The 16,000-nt window shown below is 40.2% G+C and overlaps 1 protein-coding gene across 3 annotated transcripts in view; it reads right to left on the reverse strand.

Annotated features, from left to right (window-relative positions):
• NRIP1 (nuclear receptor interacting protein 1) overlaps positions 1–16,000 on the reverse strand; it is a 78,813-nt gene that overhangs the window by 33,310 nt on the left and 29,503 nt on the right. Inside the window, exon 1 of one of the 3 annotated variants that reach the window (XM_074902012.1) lies at positions 13,053–13,127. The exons of the other annotated variants lie outside the window; for them this stretch is intronic. The gene's annotated coding sequence lies outside the window, so the exon portion shown is untranslated. Of the gene's footprint in view, positions 1–13,052; positions 13,128–16,000 lie in introns of those variants that run through there. 3 annotated transcript variants of the gene reach the window in all.

Here is a 16,000-nt window from a genome sequence, read left to right on the forward strand (position 1 = left end):
ACTTTACCACTGACGGCTTTTTACCTCGGGGGAGTAAAATTACATCCTAGTGAACTGACGAGGTTCAGACACAACAGCTTCCAACAACAAATCAGATTCTACAGAAATGGGAACTGTGCTCTGAGGTGAACACCCCTCTCCCAGTTTCACAGGCTGTTTCAGAAACTCAGTGCATGCCGTGCATGTCTGTGTGTGCGCGTGTGCATGCATGTGCACACAGCATGTGTGCAGGATGCACCATTAAGCATCAGCTAAAACAGAATGATAGAGTTAAAGTTCAAAAACAGGCACTAACTCCCTTCGAGAGACTTTTCTTTTTGATTGTATTTATCTTTACCTCTTAACATAATCAATCTATCAAGTCTAATTACTCCAGAAGAAAGCATTTTATTATTGTCTAACATAGCAAATGTCAAACAAGCTGTTCATTTACCTTGAAGTTTATTAGCATAGAAATGCAACATGAAGATGCTCTCAAAATATTGTCACTTGTATTTGCAACATTTTCAAAAACTCACTTAGCAGGTTTTTATTGCCTGGCATATCTGGATACTGTATTAGTTCTTAAAAGAGGCACAACATTATCTGAACTATATTGCCCTTGAGCTAAAATAAGACTTTTTCTTTAAACGTTCAATTATATTTAACTTTTCTCTTTGGTTCTTTTTATTCACACATTTCTCCCATGTTCTGGTCAGATCTACATATGTGGAGACATGTGTTGTCACAAAGGTTCATACACGTGCATTTCAAGTAGGAGTGAAAAGTGAAACGCTGAAATTCAAAAGCATGTATTTCCCCCCCCCCCCTTAAGTTCTGCCCCATCATGCATCCTTCCTGGCATTTTCCTTACAGTACATGCATATGTACATTTTACCAAAAACATCGAGACAAAAACTCTAAATTACAATCGTTGGGGTTTTAATAACACTGCTTTTGCCTGTGATATGTATGGAGAAGAAAACACTGTACAAATACTCCCCAAAATAACCCCGAAAATAACGTTTGGCACTTCACCTAGAATAAATTAGCAAAATATTTTTGAAACATCAGTGGCTTTCCAGAGACACCAGAAAAAAGCAGCATTAATCAATACTGATGAGTTTGTCCTTGACATACTGACCGTGTCATCGGGCTATTGTCATGTGATATCATGTCATTTCCCCACCTGGCTCATGACCTTGTCCTTTAAATGACCCAAAGCTTCCCTCAAGTAGCAGGAGGCCCCTCCCCGCTGTCTCAGCAAGGTCGAACGGGTCAGCGTGTCCTCATCTATAATCCACCACCATTTGTCAGCAGGGAGGCTGGAGGAGGCAGGCTTGCTACAAGGGGAGAATGCCCAATTAGGCAGCTGTCACACAAAGCATAGGCTGCAAAATTATCCCCTGTCAAAAGAAAGAGCAGCTGCGGGTGCCAATTACAGCAACCTTTCAACCCTTTAGGTACTGGAAACTACACAGAAGTAAATGAAGTACAATTAGTGATAACAAATCGATGAATTAGGACAGTAAATTAGAAATTACTAGCAGGTGAGCTTAGGTCTCCCATAATATTAAGGGCACGGCACACCCCAGGCAAGGGCAGGAATGTACAGATTTCACGGAGCAGATCAGTTTCATCCTATCCATCTTTCTTGCGTGGAGCCTGTTTTCCTCCATCGTTTTCTTCTCACAAGCCTTGTCCAAGCCAGATAGAGCAGGTAAAGCGAAAAAAGCAACCCAAAGAGGAAAGAAGTTGTACTGCCCAATCTTCCCTCTTTATCCTGGCAAGCACAGTTTCCTCCTTTCTCACAAGGAGGTCCTCAGAGCCAGCACCACCTCTCTCTAGAAAGCATATTCCATTTCAGCCCGACATTTGACATTTGCTGTGCCTCATGTTCCAGCTGAGCAAGATTTACTCCAGAAAAAAACAAATAAAACAAGAACCAAAACAACAAAAAGTGATAAACTCTCAGCAAATTTTATGTCATTTACACTTGAAACACTTAAATCTCAGTTATGTGTTAAGACTTCTGACTACAGGGGGAAGACTTATTTCTTTACATTTCAGTTGTTTGATGCATCATACAGCAGCATCTCTGAGCATACACAGAGCCCTAAATTTGCCAGCAAAGTTTCTATTCAATGCTCTTTTTTGCCTTTTTTCCCCTTGGTGAACAACTTCCAAATATTTTTTTGCCCTCACTATTTTCTTAAGCAGCCAACCTGGAAAGTTACTGTGTGCTGGTACCAAAAGACTGCCCACAGGCGCCTCGGGCTGTACGCTCAGGAGACAACCACAGAAGGGTGGTCATCTTACTGGCCCCCAGGCATTTACAGAACACGAAGTCTAGAAAACAAACAAACAAAACGGGGGAAGGAGAAGATCAAAAGGATGGAGAATTAACATACAACCACCCCAAGCCATGGTTAAAGACAGCTGTACCAATGCCTTTATATTTAGGTGTTTTGAGTCAAAAGAAACAAAAATCTGAGGAGCAAAATACTAATTCCAAGATGCCTCCTATAGTCAGCCTTTCCAGGCTGCTCACAGTAATTTCAAACTATGCAAAGTTGCCATTTATTTCTTCAATTCTCTCATTCCCCACGCCCTAATCTCAAATCCACCCCCTTTATATTCTTATGCCTTACAACCATGTTGAGTACTGAGGACAGTAGTCCAGATTTCTCCCAGCAGCAGTTCTGAAATAATACTGTATACTTGCACAATTCATACATGTACTCACACAAACACGCATATATTTATGCCAATAAATTTCTATCACATTTTGTATTTTGGTGAATGAAGTCACTGATCTCCAAGAAGCAATTTCCTATAGCTATCTCTGGATCTCTATCCAGCATGGAATTTCATTGTTTAAGAAAAAAAAAACCTGCTTTCAGAACTCCGATAAAACATAATACAACACCAACTATAAATAGATGTAAAAATGTTCATTTAACAGCAGTTGCAATAACGCTCATCAAGTTTGACATTTCCTTTTGAGTAGCATATGGACACCGTAGAGTACTGAAAGAGTTAATGTGTTTAGAATTCAGTTTCCATCATACTTGGGTGACTATCTCTTTAAATAATTTAAATCCTCTCCATCAACTACAAAGCTGTTTTGAAGCCATTTAGCTTTGTTCTTTACATGTGTTCTAATTAAGAAATGACCTTGTCATCACACACACCAGAAATCCTGGATTATTTCCTGCAGCAAAAATCTACGAAGCCAGGGGAAAAAAAAAAAAAAAAAACCAAAAAAACCCCAAAAAAACCACCACTCAACACAACACACGAGTAAAAGAAAAAAAATACACACTTCTTCCTTTAGTGAGGAACTGAGGAAGTTGTTGGTTGGCTGAATGCTGAAGCAGTTTCACCGCATAATTTCTGTGTGTGTGTGCGCGCTGCTGAATGTCACGGGGCGGGTTAGCGCGACCTTGAGCCGCCCCAGCAGCACAGCGAGGGTCGCGATGCCTGCGGGCGCCCTTGTACTGGATTTGCAAGACAAAAACCTTCAAACTGGCTGAAGGACATCTTAAATCTCTTCAAAGGTTTTCCGAACTAATCTGGGCTGCTCTTAGCCGGATCTGTGCCAGCCAGAGAGGCAAAATTAAAAACAAGGTCTTTGACAGGCTGTTGTCTCCTCTTAACCCCTCCGGCGCCGCGGGGCCGCTCCCGCAGGCCGCGGGGAGGAGCGCGGCTCCCCCGCAGCACGCTTTCGTAACGGCCTTATGTAAGCAGCCCCTTACTGGTACTAACACGGAGCGTTCAGGCGGCTCCCCACACGAACAGCCACCCCCCCACACACCCTCAAACGACAAGCGCCGTTCCCCCCAGGGGCGTTGTTCTGCGCCGCGCCACCGCGCCCTGCCGGCGGGAGCGCCCGAGGCGGGGATATGGGGGGGGGAGGGGGGTGTCCGTGTGCTCGGCACCGCACCGTCCCAGCCCCCCAAAAATATTGTGGGTGAAGATTGTCTTTCCGAGTGCAAGTGGCAGCACCTACCACGGTACGCTGTGTGTTAAGGCAAGGCTGGTACGAGGAGGAGGGTCGGAAACGTGCAGAGAGGCTGCTTCTGGCGGGCACCAGGCATGTTTTATGAGAAGAAATCAAAAAGTGTCCACGCCTCATCTCAAACTGTGATTTCCTCCTCAGTCATCCTGAGCCAAGGAGGAAGCAGAGGAGAGGAGATTACTATGTGACAGGCCTACCAAGAGTTTGAGGGCATGACTGTCTGCACTGGGGAAACAGAAATAAATAAATTAATTGCCCAGCCTGCCTGCTTTGACTGCTCATCATCTGACAAGTGACACAGAGGCTTTCTAAAAACTTGAGCAAGTGCACAGAGATCACCTCTAGGAAAGGCCCTAGGAACACATGGTTACTCTATGAAACCTCATATTTACCAATGGATTTAGCCGCATTATTCAAATGCGACTATCAGCACATCAAAGGGACAGATGCTTTCTCCAGAAACACTTGCATGAAGAACCTCCAACTTCACTAGGAGTTCGACAACTAGGAGTAGCTTTCTGTATGCTTAGTTAGAAAGTAACATGGATTCCCACATCTGAAAGCAGATGAAAACCATCACCACCTTCTCCTCACCCGTTTTAATGCCAGTGTTATTGGTCAGATTAAACTTATCAAATTTCTACAGAAAACAAACAAACAAACAAACGAGCTAAAATAACTTCAGCTTAATCGAGAGGAGCCAGCATCGCACTTCAGAACTGTCTTTTAGTATTTCTAGGATATCAGCCAGGCAAGTCTTTGAGAAGAGGAAGAAGGAGCCACTCATACCAGCAGAGGGTGTTGTGATTCTTCACTGGGCAAGCTCGGAGGGCTTCGTTTAGTCTGGTTTTGTACAGTCATTTTTTAAGTACTATAGTCTATTAGCCAGGAACAAAAACACATTTAAGTTTACTGAAGGAGGACACGGCTTTGGCAGTTGTCACAATTGCTATGACACTACCCTCCACCTACCACTAAACCAGATTCACTCCCTCACTCCCAAGAACCATGGCTCTTCTCACAAAATACTCTCCTTGTTAGAAGGCTTTCACAATTTGAAGCATTAGTTTTCAGTAATATCTGCGATGGTGCCTTCTGTATCAGCAGAGAAGGAACTCACAGATGCTTTTCCACAGACCTACCAAGCTTTCCGATGCACGTCACACTTGGACAGAGGGCCAGTGCATACCCGCAGCACCAGGATGTCAGAACGACCCCTGCAATTGCTCAGAGCAGTGCCCCAAAGCTCACTCTGCCCTACAGCCCCGGCAGGCCTCTGCTCTACAGCTGTAGCAGAGCGGGAGACAGCAGATCTACGCATGTGGGTTCACTGAGCTTTCTGCACAAGCGTGTCCTTTTTGTGGCCTTTGAATGACAGAGTGCCATCCAGGCAGCCAACTCTGTTTAAAAAAAAAAAAAGTATGGTCACTTACCCTATTACACAATTATTGCAGTACTAGGTTCTACACCATGCTTCCTAGAAAACCATCCCATTTAGCCCAGAGTTACCAGGAAAAGGGATTAGGAGAGACCAGAGTAAGTAGTTCACATTAGCCTAGCAGAAAATAATAAGTATTTTCATCATATGCACAGCTGACCATACAACATCTGCAGTTTCTTAAGTTTCTCCAATATGTAAGATGACAAAAATATATTATGGGTTTTCCCAAACAGAAAGTGGTGTGAAAACCCCCAAAACAAAAACAAAGACCTCGTGCTGCAATGTTCCAGCTGAGCAGGGTGTTTTAAACACACAAGGAAAGCTTTCAAGCCAGGTAGTAGTTGCTGCCAAGTATGGGACACATTGTCTCGCCCTGCCAAAAGTAGAAGCCAAAACCCAAAAATACAAATTAACAGCTTCCAGGGCCACAACAGTCCAGTGAAAACTTTCCAAATCAGGCTGTACTAACAACATCAGACAGAAGCAGCAAGTGCAGTTACTCAGCACATACCCAGCGCTGAAAAGCTACAGCAGCAACCCGAACGCCCATGCACCCAGAAGTCGGACAGTCATTCATTGCGAACCATCTGATAAAAATGGTCTTTGCAGCTACAATTTCTCATGGCTGGCAAATGCAGAAGAGTGAGGTTGTTCTCTATCCGCTTGGCTCCCTACACTGGCATGCTTGCACAAACACATGCACAAGCCCTGTAATGGATGAGACGGGCCTTTTACAACCCATCCAAGTACAGGTTGTCCGTGCAACCTTAATTCTGACGTTTTCTAACTGCTGATTCTGACTATATAAGTTAATGTTCTTCAAGCATAAGGCAGTTATTTTGTATGCACTGTACCTCTAGGCAGCCAAAAATATGGATAAAGATGGTGGAATTTAATATAATGTATCCCCTCCCACCTGGACCCCATTATTAAATGAAACCATACCCGCTAAAGCAAAGATGCTATGGACAAAAACATTCTCTTGGGATCAAATGCAGATACTCCCATCAGTACTAGTATTAACAAGGAACAGTAGAAAAATTGCCCCAAGACCATATCATCCTAGGCTGCTGACCTAACTTCCCAGCAGCACCCAAAGCCACCCTTGGTGTAGCACTGCACATGAGAATTTTCAAGAGATGGGACTTGTAAATTATGATTCCCATTATTATATCTTCTGTTATGCTGTTTATGAGGTAGCTATAGTGTAAAGCAATTACAATTATTTTTTTAAGTGCAAATTAGGTAAGGGAGGCTACTTATTTTATGCAACTTGACTAAAAGGAAAATTTGAGAAATTGTTCTTTATCGTGCTAATATACTAATATATTAGTAATACCAATACAGTAAAACCAAGTATGCTTTCATTAAATGTATCACCAGATACAAGCTAAGTACCGAAATAAGAGATAAAATGTTAGCACAGATAAAACTTAGAATAGTTATAAAGAAAAAGAAAAACATGGCTGAAAAATTAAGATTAATACTATTATGAAGTGTTAGTTATATCTACTTAATTGTCTATATGAATTCTACCCATCTTAACTAAAGCCACAGAAACTAGATCTACAGAAGCAAAAGGTAGAGAAGCTTTATTATCAGCATATTAGTTTCAAGTATAATTAATATAGCTAGCGTTCTTACACTAGTATGCAATATACTAGTTATACTAGCATATAAGAAATTAATATTATAACTAGTGCTTAAAGGTAACAGTGAAAGGCAAAAAGTACTGAATAAAGTAGATTAAAGCAATCAAATAGTGATGCTTGCCATACCCTCGGGGGGTGGGGGGTAGCGCATGTGTGTGTGTGTGTAGTTTTAACAGATTATTAGCATTTATACTGTTACAAATGAAATAACTTTATTCTACTGAGATCTCAATTAATACCCAGCCATCTTCTGCATCTTGCTACTAAACACAGACTTTTAATTTAGGTCTCCTAACAACTCTCAAACACGCACAGCAACAATCTTCTGCAGGTTTTTTGCCAAAAGCAGTTCTAAACCTGGGGACACCTCTCCACAAGGTGCATCTCAAAAAAGTGAGGCTGAATATTTGCACAGACTCATTCTGGGGGGTTAATTTCCTGCTTCAGCCATCTCAGATAACCATCTAAGGACATTATGAACACTTCATATTACATACACTCATGAATATGGTTTTTTTCTAGTATTTAACTTCTGTCCTGATCAGGAATTACACAGGCATTCGCAGAAGAATAAGGACTGTATCCATGTTAGAGATTAAGTATGTTTTGCTGAATCAGGGCCCTGAACCTTAATGCAGGTTTTTCTCATTGCTGTGCCAGTTTATTTTATTCAGTACAAAGCCACCAACAACCTCTGAGTTCTTCTGCTCAAGGTCATTTTTAACATTCACAAGCACAGCTTTTTGGCTGTCTGCAGAGCAGAGAATTTTTTTTAAAGTGCATTTCAGAGCAAAGTGATGTCTAGAAACATCTTTAAATGGTGAAAAACATCCTTTAAAGTTGCCTTAATCAGTTGTCTCTTAATTCTACTTGGCTACCTTTATTACCGAAGGCTCTAATTTAGCCTTCAATCTCTGCAGCCACCCATATCTGGAAGGTATAAACACGATGTAAAAATCGGTTTCAACTTCTGCAATCTCAAAGTCTAAACTATACCTCCCAGCCAGCCTTTGAAGGCATCCAGTATAGAACTAGCTCCTTGAGCTCCTTCCTCAGCTCCGCCAGACACCACCTTTTCTACATTTGCACTTAAAAGGGGGGTGGGGGAGCTACCTACATTCAACAATAATTTGCAGTATAAAAGACAAATCCACAAGTTTGCTTAAATTATGTTTTATAAAGTTAAAGAAGATTCCCTATTCCCCAGTCGTCCTCTTTCATCACTCCAACGAACCTGCTTAGGCTTCTGTATCATTTTTCTCTTATCATTAAAGATTGGGGGAGGGGGGGAAGAAGTAAGCATTTAAGCAATACACTTTTGAATGTGCTGTATTAACTATTATTAATATTTTGTCAGCACCTGATTGGAAAACAAATATCACAAGCGGGGGGGGGGGGGGCAACAAAACGCTGTGTTTTGGTTTTTTTTAAAACAAATGCATAAGTCTCTGTATCATCACTGAAACATTGCATTGCCAAATACTCTTCTTCTGTCTTTTGGAAATCTTAGATATCGTTACAAAGCAAGAAGCAGCATACTGATTACAGAAAATCTAGCTAGTTACAAAAAGCAAAGAACTGGAAGTGTCTGGCAGTCAACAATCTTTTGTAAATGCACTTTATTTCCATGTGCATGCATCTGCATTAGACATGCATACTTTATCCTGGTACCCCAGGCCATTTTGAGAACGGAGTAGGAAGCTGACAACCAGATAAACCCAACAGAAGAATTAATTACACTTGTACAATTCCAGCAAGGATCGTACAGAAGTACTGCTGCCATGCGTCCGACAAAACTGCTGAAGCCAACAGTAGTCAGCAGTGATTCCTGGTTATGGAGTGTATTTGAGTACTCCGTTGCCAACTGCATTTCCTTCTCCCAGACATGATACGTTTTATCTTCAACAACGCTAATTTCTAGGTCATACAGTGAGTCAAACCTTTTCTCCGGCTAGCAAACATGTCAGAAATGCATCTATCACACATGTTCTCCTAATTATTTTGATATTTCACTTTAGAACATTCTTCATTCAGGATTGCAGGCGCTTTGCCTTATACTCAAGCCAGGGATTCCCACTTTACAGCATACATCTAAATTCGCAAGGTATTAGACCCCCCCCTTTTTTTTTTAACCTTAGAAATTCAAATGTTGATGAATCTCTAATACCTTTGTAAATTTTAGCTCTCTTAACTATTTCTTACCATATGACTTATGTTATATGGTATTAAATCTCACATTAAAGTCAACAGAAACTTTAGTAGGAGCAAGAGAGATTAATCCTGCTCCTAGTCAAAGCCAGTGTCATAAGCTTAGGTATGGATCAAGATCAGAACCAGTAATGTTTTTAAATAAAAAAATTAAAAAGGGAAAGGAAAGAAAGTTCATAGGCAACTATCCCGAACTATTCCCTTCCCTTTCTGAGAAACACTAGATAGACCCTTTTAGCAACAAAGCCTTAAAACATAAGCCATCAACAAAACACACTGCCTCAATAAAATGAATGCACAACAGCTCGTAACAACTTTGTAAACCACAGCAGATCTTGCCAAACTACTGGCTTAGAACAATTATAGCGTGCTCCATATTTTCCTATTTTTTCAGAAGACACATTAAGTTTGTATTTAGCGCACACCACAAAACATAACTCCAGTTTCTCAAAGCGTAAAACGGTCTGTTCAAGTTTGTCTAATTCTTAATATTTTTTGCCTGTAGTACAGCTGTCCCCACCCCCAGGTCAATTGATTTAAAGAATCAGAAACATGAAGCTTTCACAATTTTTTTAAATTACACTCAAAAATTTTAAAACACTTACAAGACCTCTGTCACTTTTCAATTATTTTCAATTATGCATGACTAGTAGTATGCCTGTGCACCAAACACAGACATAAAATGCATTCTGCAAGAGGTGTGAATCTACATAAACATGCAGATTTGCTAAACAGAAATACTAAGAACAATGATTTTCCTTGAGCAAAACCAAAAAGCAACTTTGAATTATTTTCAGCTTTCCAAATTTTCATTAACATCACAGAAATGGTTTGAACTATTAGAAATGAACATAGCATCCATAATCATTAAATACATTACTCCACTATATCATCTTTCCTGCTGTACAAATGAACTACTATTGAGAAATCATGGACAAGCAGAACATGCAATATTGGGAAAAAGCAAACAGTACTAATTTCAAAAAGACAAGGTGGAATGTTTTGATTACTACTCTAAATACAACTTATATCCTTCATGAAATAGTTGTATACATAAATATCAGATGTCATTCTACAGGTAGTTTCAACTTTCAGTGGTTAATGGATCAGCCATTATTAGGGAGCAAACCAACACAAAACCCTAGACCTTTACTCCTTGTAACGTTTCGCATGACAGTATTAAGCAGCATCAAACAAAGCATCAGCAAATCAACTAGGTATTGACCACTGGAAAAATAAAATGACCAGATTTATTTGCTCACAAGAGCAAAATTAACATTCTAGTACACCCCCCCCCCCCCCAAAGCCTGAGATAACCAACGGATCTAACAACTGTACACACAGTTGTGGATCCCAGCATTACCCAAAGGATCTCCCATGCTCATGAAGCAGCCTTCTCCTCTGATCTGTCCCATTCACTATCGGAATATAAAGAACAGACAAGAAAGGGCTGTGGGAAGAACCTCATGGAACATTTCCTTCCCTTAATTCTCTTCCTGTGTATGAGACTTTCCACAGCAGGAGCAATTTGGCTCTGGAATATTCATGCTCACTACCACCTGACATCAAGGTTCATTTGTCTGTAAAAGAGTCTCCAAAGGATAATAAAGTAAAAGCCTGAACACTTGCAAGAAGCATGTAATAATGCAAAGAAGCAGTAAAGATCACTCCTGGCCTAAGCAAAGGGAATAAACAAATAATCATGGAAAAGAATCTACTAAGATCTTCTAAAAGCCTTCAACCTAAGGATAGAAAAAGAACCTAGTCTTTAAACATAACAATTGTCAACATCTAATGTTCATGTCTTTCAAAGCAAGCTGGGTCAGAAACTTTTTTTTTTTTTTTTGGTAATCCAAACCGGGATGCCCAAGCTGCAGCTTGCTGACTAGATCCAATCCCCTGTAAGAATTAATCTGGCCAGCTGCCCACTCCTTGCAGTCCTCCCCAATGGCTAATTAGATATGGGAAGGAAGCAGACAAGGGCTGGGGGAATTCTCACATATGATTTAACACTGATGTGTTTTATAAGAACCTGCACCCCCTACTCTATCAAAGAACTGTGCAGAAATTATCATGCAGTAGTGATGGTGCTCATCTAACTGTCATATGCCTGTTAATATAGGTGAATTTTGCTCCATTTCTGTCAGCATGGCTGTATATTACCCATATGTTTCTGTTACAGCACATACATGCTCCATCCTAACAGTTATCCACACAGCTGCAGACATTGTCATCTGCAGTCTAGACCCTCCGTAACAAATGTTGTTCCCTGGAGATGCTGGGAACTAGCTCTCCAAATCAACAGGTTTCACATCAATCCAGGCAACAAATGTCAAACTGGGGTGAGTTTTTTCCTTTCAAAAGAGGTAGAGTTCACTGAGGAAGGCTCTCCATGCTCACTGAGTAAAATTCAGCTGTAAGTTGAGAGTAACTGCTAGCTGCCACCACAACTCGATCAGGGTGTGCATACTAATGCTCTTGGACTGCTGCCATATTATCCATATATTTTTTATTATAGCTCATCTCCTTAATGTGAAAGACATTTATCTTTGATTCTTTCAAAATGAGAAAGAAAAAAAAAAACCTGATACTGTAGAACTGGTTTTAGCACAATTCAGACTATTTAAACTGGGTCATTGTAAGCTCTTCAAGCAGATGTTTCTTTGTCGTTGGATATGAATAACAGCACAGAGTTATTTTTTGCTTTATTAACAAATTTTTCTGAAATGTAAGTGCTAGGATTTCTGATAACCATCAGGTAGGCTTCTAGCCGCAGTTTTTCCATTTATCAGCATGAGGTTTCAAAATTGAAGATACAGAACAAGAATTTTGCCTATGGAATCATCCTATTTTACACAACCTTAAAACAAGCAAATGGATCAGTAAGTACAAATACAACAGTGACTGAACCGGAGCAGAAGAAATCTAATCACGCAAATCAACATGCCGGCTTCAACACCAGGCAGTCATGGTGGGGGGGTGGAAATGACAGCTGGACGATGAGACAAACACAAAACTTGCAAAACTGAGTTCACAAATTCAAGAGCAGACTAATGACCATGATTGCCAGGAGCGGACGATGACAGAAACTCTTGCAGACAGCAAACAACCATCACTCAAAATATTAAGATCTTCCATTCCTTCAGGAGACAGCGAAATCAAACAATGCAAATGAGAAAAAGCATAATTTCAAGAACAATGAAAGCTCACTAATATGTGCTTTTGGAACAAAGCTACCAGACTGTATTCTGTTACTTCAAAAAATAAAACCACCCCTTCCCAGTATGTTTTTTTGAGGACAAACTGTATGAGATGTCCTGCAAGAACATAATTCATTCTAGAAACCTCAGTATCAGTGGTGTGAAAAAAATAAACCAAACAAATTGTATAAATTAACTGGACCCATTACTCATAAAAATTTACCAACCCACATGGAAACAGGATTTACTAGTCTTTCATAATGGGAAAGAACATGTAGAAAATTCTTTCATCCACCCATCAAGAAAACAACTTTCCACTTCTCAGTTGTTTCAAACAGAAAACGAGTCTAATAAAGCACTTTAGATGTAACCAACTTCTAAAGTCATACTTTCTTACAACCACTAACATGACACAGAAGTGTCACACAATGTCATTCACAAACACAGAAACACTAGTTATGCATTACACGCATTATATACACCACACTACCAACACCCACAAGAAAAGTGGCAGGAAAGAGCCAAAACCTCTGACTGGATTTCTTACTTACAGTTGAGCTCCTCCATCAGAGTAGTTATAGTTTCAGTTTCCAGGGTTTCAGTTTTTAAGTAGTAGTCTGTATGGGTTCACTGAAAGCACAGTACAAACTTAGACATGGATTTGAACTCTGGGTTCCGGGTCTCTCACTACATAGTAGAAGTGGGTGAGCTCTTTTATCAGCTGCACATGACATTCACACTCTTCTATCTTCTTCTCTGTTCCTGCTTTCCCCCCTCTAAGTCTGTTGCCAAAGAAAGTACATAGGACAAGACATCCCCATGCTGTTTTTAAAACAAAAAGTTCTAACAGGAAAGGCTTACAACTTGCTGAACTTGATAATGCCCCCTTAAAAGACTTTTTCCCCTTTACTCAGATGTAACAAATTGTAACTCTAGTTTTATGTATGTAAACAAAAACATTGAATAGGCGGTCTTTTGCGGCACACCCTGAAAATATTTCTCATTTCAGAAAAAAGTTCTTGGCAGAACACAGCTTGATACATATATATATTTATGATGGCTTTATATGGATAAAGATGCTGAAGTTTTTTAGCTAAATATTTATAATAGGTATTATCTTTGGCCAGAAGACTCCTGTTCTCCTGTGCAATGTCTGTGACAGAGCTGGGGAGCACAAGAGGCTGAACACTGCTGTTCCCCTGCGAAGGGAAGTAGTTACTCCCTGGACAGGGAAGCTACATCAGATTATGAAGCCGCTTCCCACAGAGGCTGGCAGGTGAGAGCAGAGACCTGGGGTCTGTTCATCCACCTCTCCAGAGCAGCCACCAGTACAGCCGAGCACCTCAGCTACTCTCTTCTGTTGTAATGGTCAAAGAGAAAAGCAGAAACCAAACTGCAGAGTTAGTGCTTTCCATCAAGTTCTGTCTCACACACCTAAACTTTTGCAACAGGCATACACAGTTGGAAATCCTCCAGTGAAATTCAGATTTTGTCAGGCCAATCTTGGCTTTTCATCACCAAAGTTGTTTTTTTTTTTTTTGTAAGTTTCTGCAAAAAAGGGGAGAAGATAAAATTCTGCAAAAAATCTGGGAGAAGATAAGAGAGGGAGTATACTTTAACTAATCAGATTTGTTTAGTGCTGAAGCATAAAGCTGTTGCAGGCAAAAGAGAAGAATAGTTGGTTCTCATTTTTGATCTAAAGAAAGATACAGATGTCAACAAAAGACAAAAAAAAAAAAGGTGATACATGACCTCAAGCTTGTAATGAAGATGTTAAAGGATGCAGGTTGATTTCTCATTAGGAAAGAAGATATTCTGAAATGGCTTTGAAAACCTCTAAGTTACATAAAGGAGCTGATTGGAAATCCATGTAAATTCCGCAGAAGTATTTAATGTTAAGGGTAGTGGAATAAACTACTAGAGGTGGTGACTGAAGCAGAAAGTTTAAATAAGTTCAAGAAAGACCAATGAAACAGCAGCCTCAAAAAACAATCACTTTGCTTTCTGTTCATGCAAGGTAAGTCTTAGTATTGCATGCCATCATTTTAGTATATCTTTTAGGTCTTTAATGTTGCACACCATTAGCCTTTTTAAATAAAGTAGGTTGTATATCCATTTTATTAAAACAATTAATACAATGACAAATCTCAACAAGAATAAACTGACACTATACCAAAAGGTACAGCACTCATGCGTGAATTGGACTAGCCTTCCCAAAAATCGTATTTTATATGCACTCAGACCACCGCAGGTCTCAGATGTGACTGAAAGCCATCCTGAGAAAGATAGTTCCCGGTACCACAAGCTGCTCTGACATGAAACCCACATACCCAGTCAGGTCTGACATCTTTTCCACCTCATTCTGCTCCCCTCAGTGACACAAGGGGAATCATTATGCAGTCCAAGGCTGACACTATTTCAGATTTAATCTGTGCCTGCAAGACAACCTTAATACAGACCTCTGGGGCTATGCTGAGCTTGGGCGCTATCAAAAATTTGTCTTAAGTTCTCAAAACATTTGATAATGCTTCTATTATTTTCAAGACCTAACTCAACAGTAGACCTGGCTGAGTACACCTTTAAAGAAATGCAGAGGATAGACAGGGAAGTAAACAGTGCTCAGGGATACTGTTTGTCCAAGTTGTATTAATGGAGGCCATTAAAAAGGAAACAGATTCAAAAGGCAAGGATTTAGGAAAAAAAACAGAAAAAAAACCCCCAAAACATGAAGAAAGCACATCATCCCATGCAAAGAAAATAAGCAATAGCAAAATGAAAAACAGGGAGATTAAGAACTAAAAAAGTAAATCAGATTTAATCCAAATACTTTTAGTCAGCCACACTGCAACACAACCGTTGCATTATTTCCTACATTTTAATCAGCACGCACTCACCCAAATAGCTCTATCTTAATCCCCATCAATTTGGTTTTGCAACTCATCTCCAGATTACATCTTCATCCCCTCCAGGATTGCGACTTGATTAGGATTTGATCATATACATGGCTCATCACCCTGTGCACTTTTTAGACCCAGAGAGCCACCTTCTCTCAGACCTCTGCAATCTCCAGCAGCATCTCCTTCAAACAATTCCAAGTCAGTCCTTGCATCACTCACAGCCCCAGTACCAGCACAATTCCCCGATGGCTGAAAGTCAGAATACATACATGAGGATGGGGAGAAGACATGGAGGGATAGCAGGAAAGGGGAAAAAACTAAGGGAGGAATAAGAGGGGAAAAAAGTGGCTCTTTCCAAATATGGAGTGTCTGTTAGAAAAAGAGAACCACCACTTTAAAATACAAAACTTGAGGCTTTAAAGTACATTAGGTGAACAATCAGCCTTAATATCAATTAGCAAGCTTTACCGGGTATGAATCCAGATGCTAGTATTACTTGAGCTTTCTCCACCCCCGCCCTCCCCCAAATCACAGTTTCATTGTGAAAGAATTTAATTATTATTTTCATTACCAGATGCATACATTATAAAATGAGCCTGAAC

The sequence above is a fragment of the Athene noctua genome, chromosome 1, assembly GCF_965140245.1.
Source record: "Athene noctua chromosome 1, bAthNoc1.hap1.1, whole genome shotgun sequence".
NCBI lineage: Eukaryota > Metazoa > Chordata > Aves > Strigiformes > Strigidae > Athene > Athene noctua.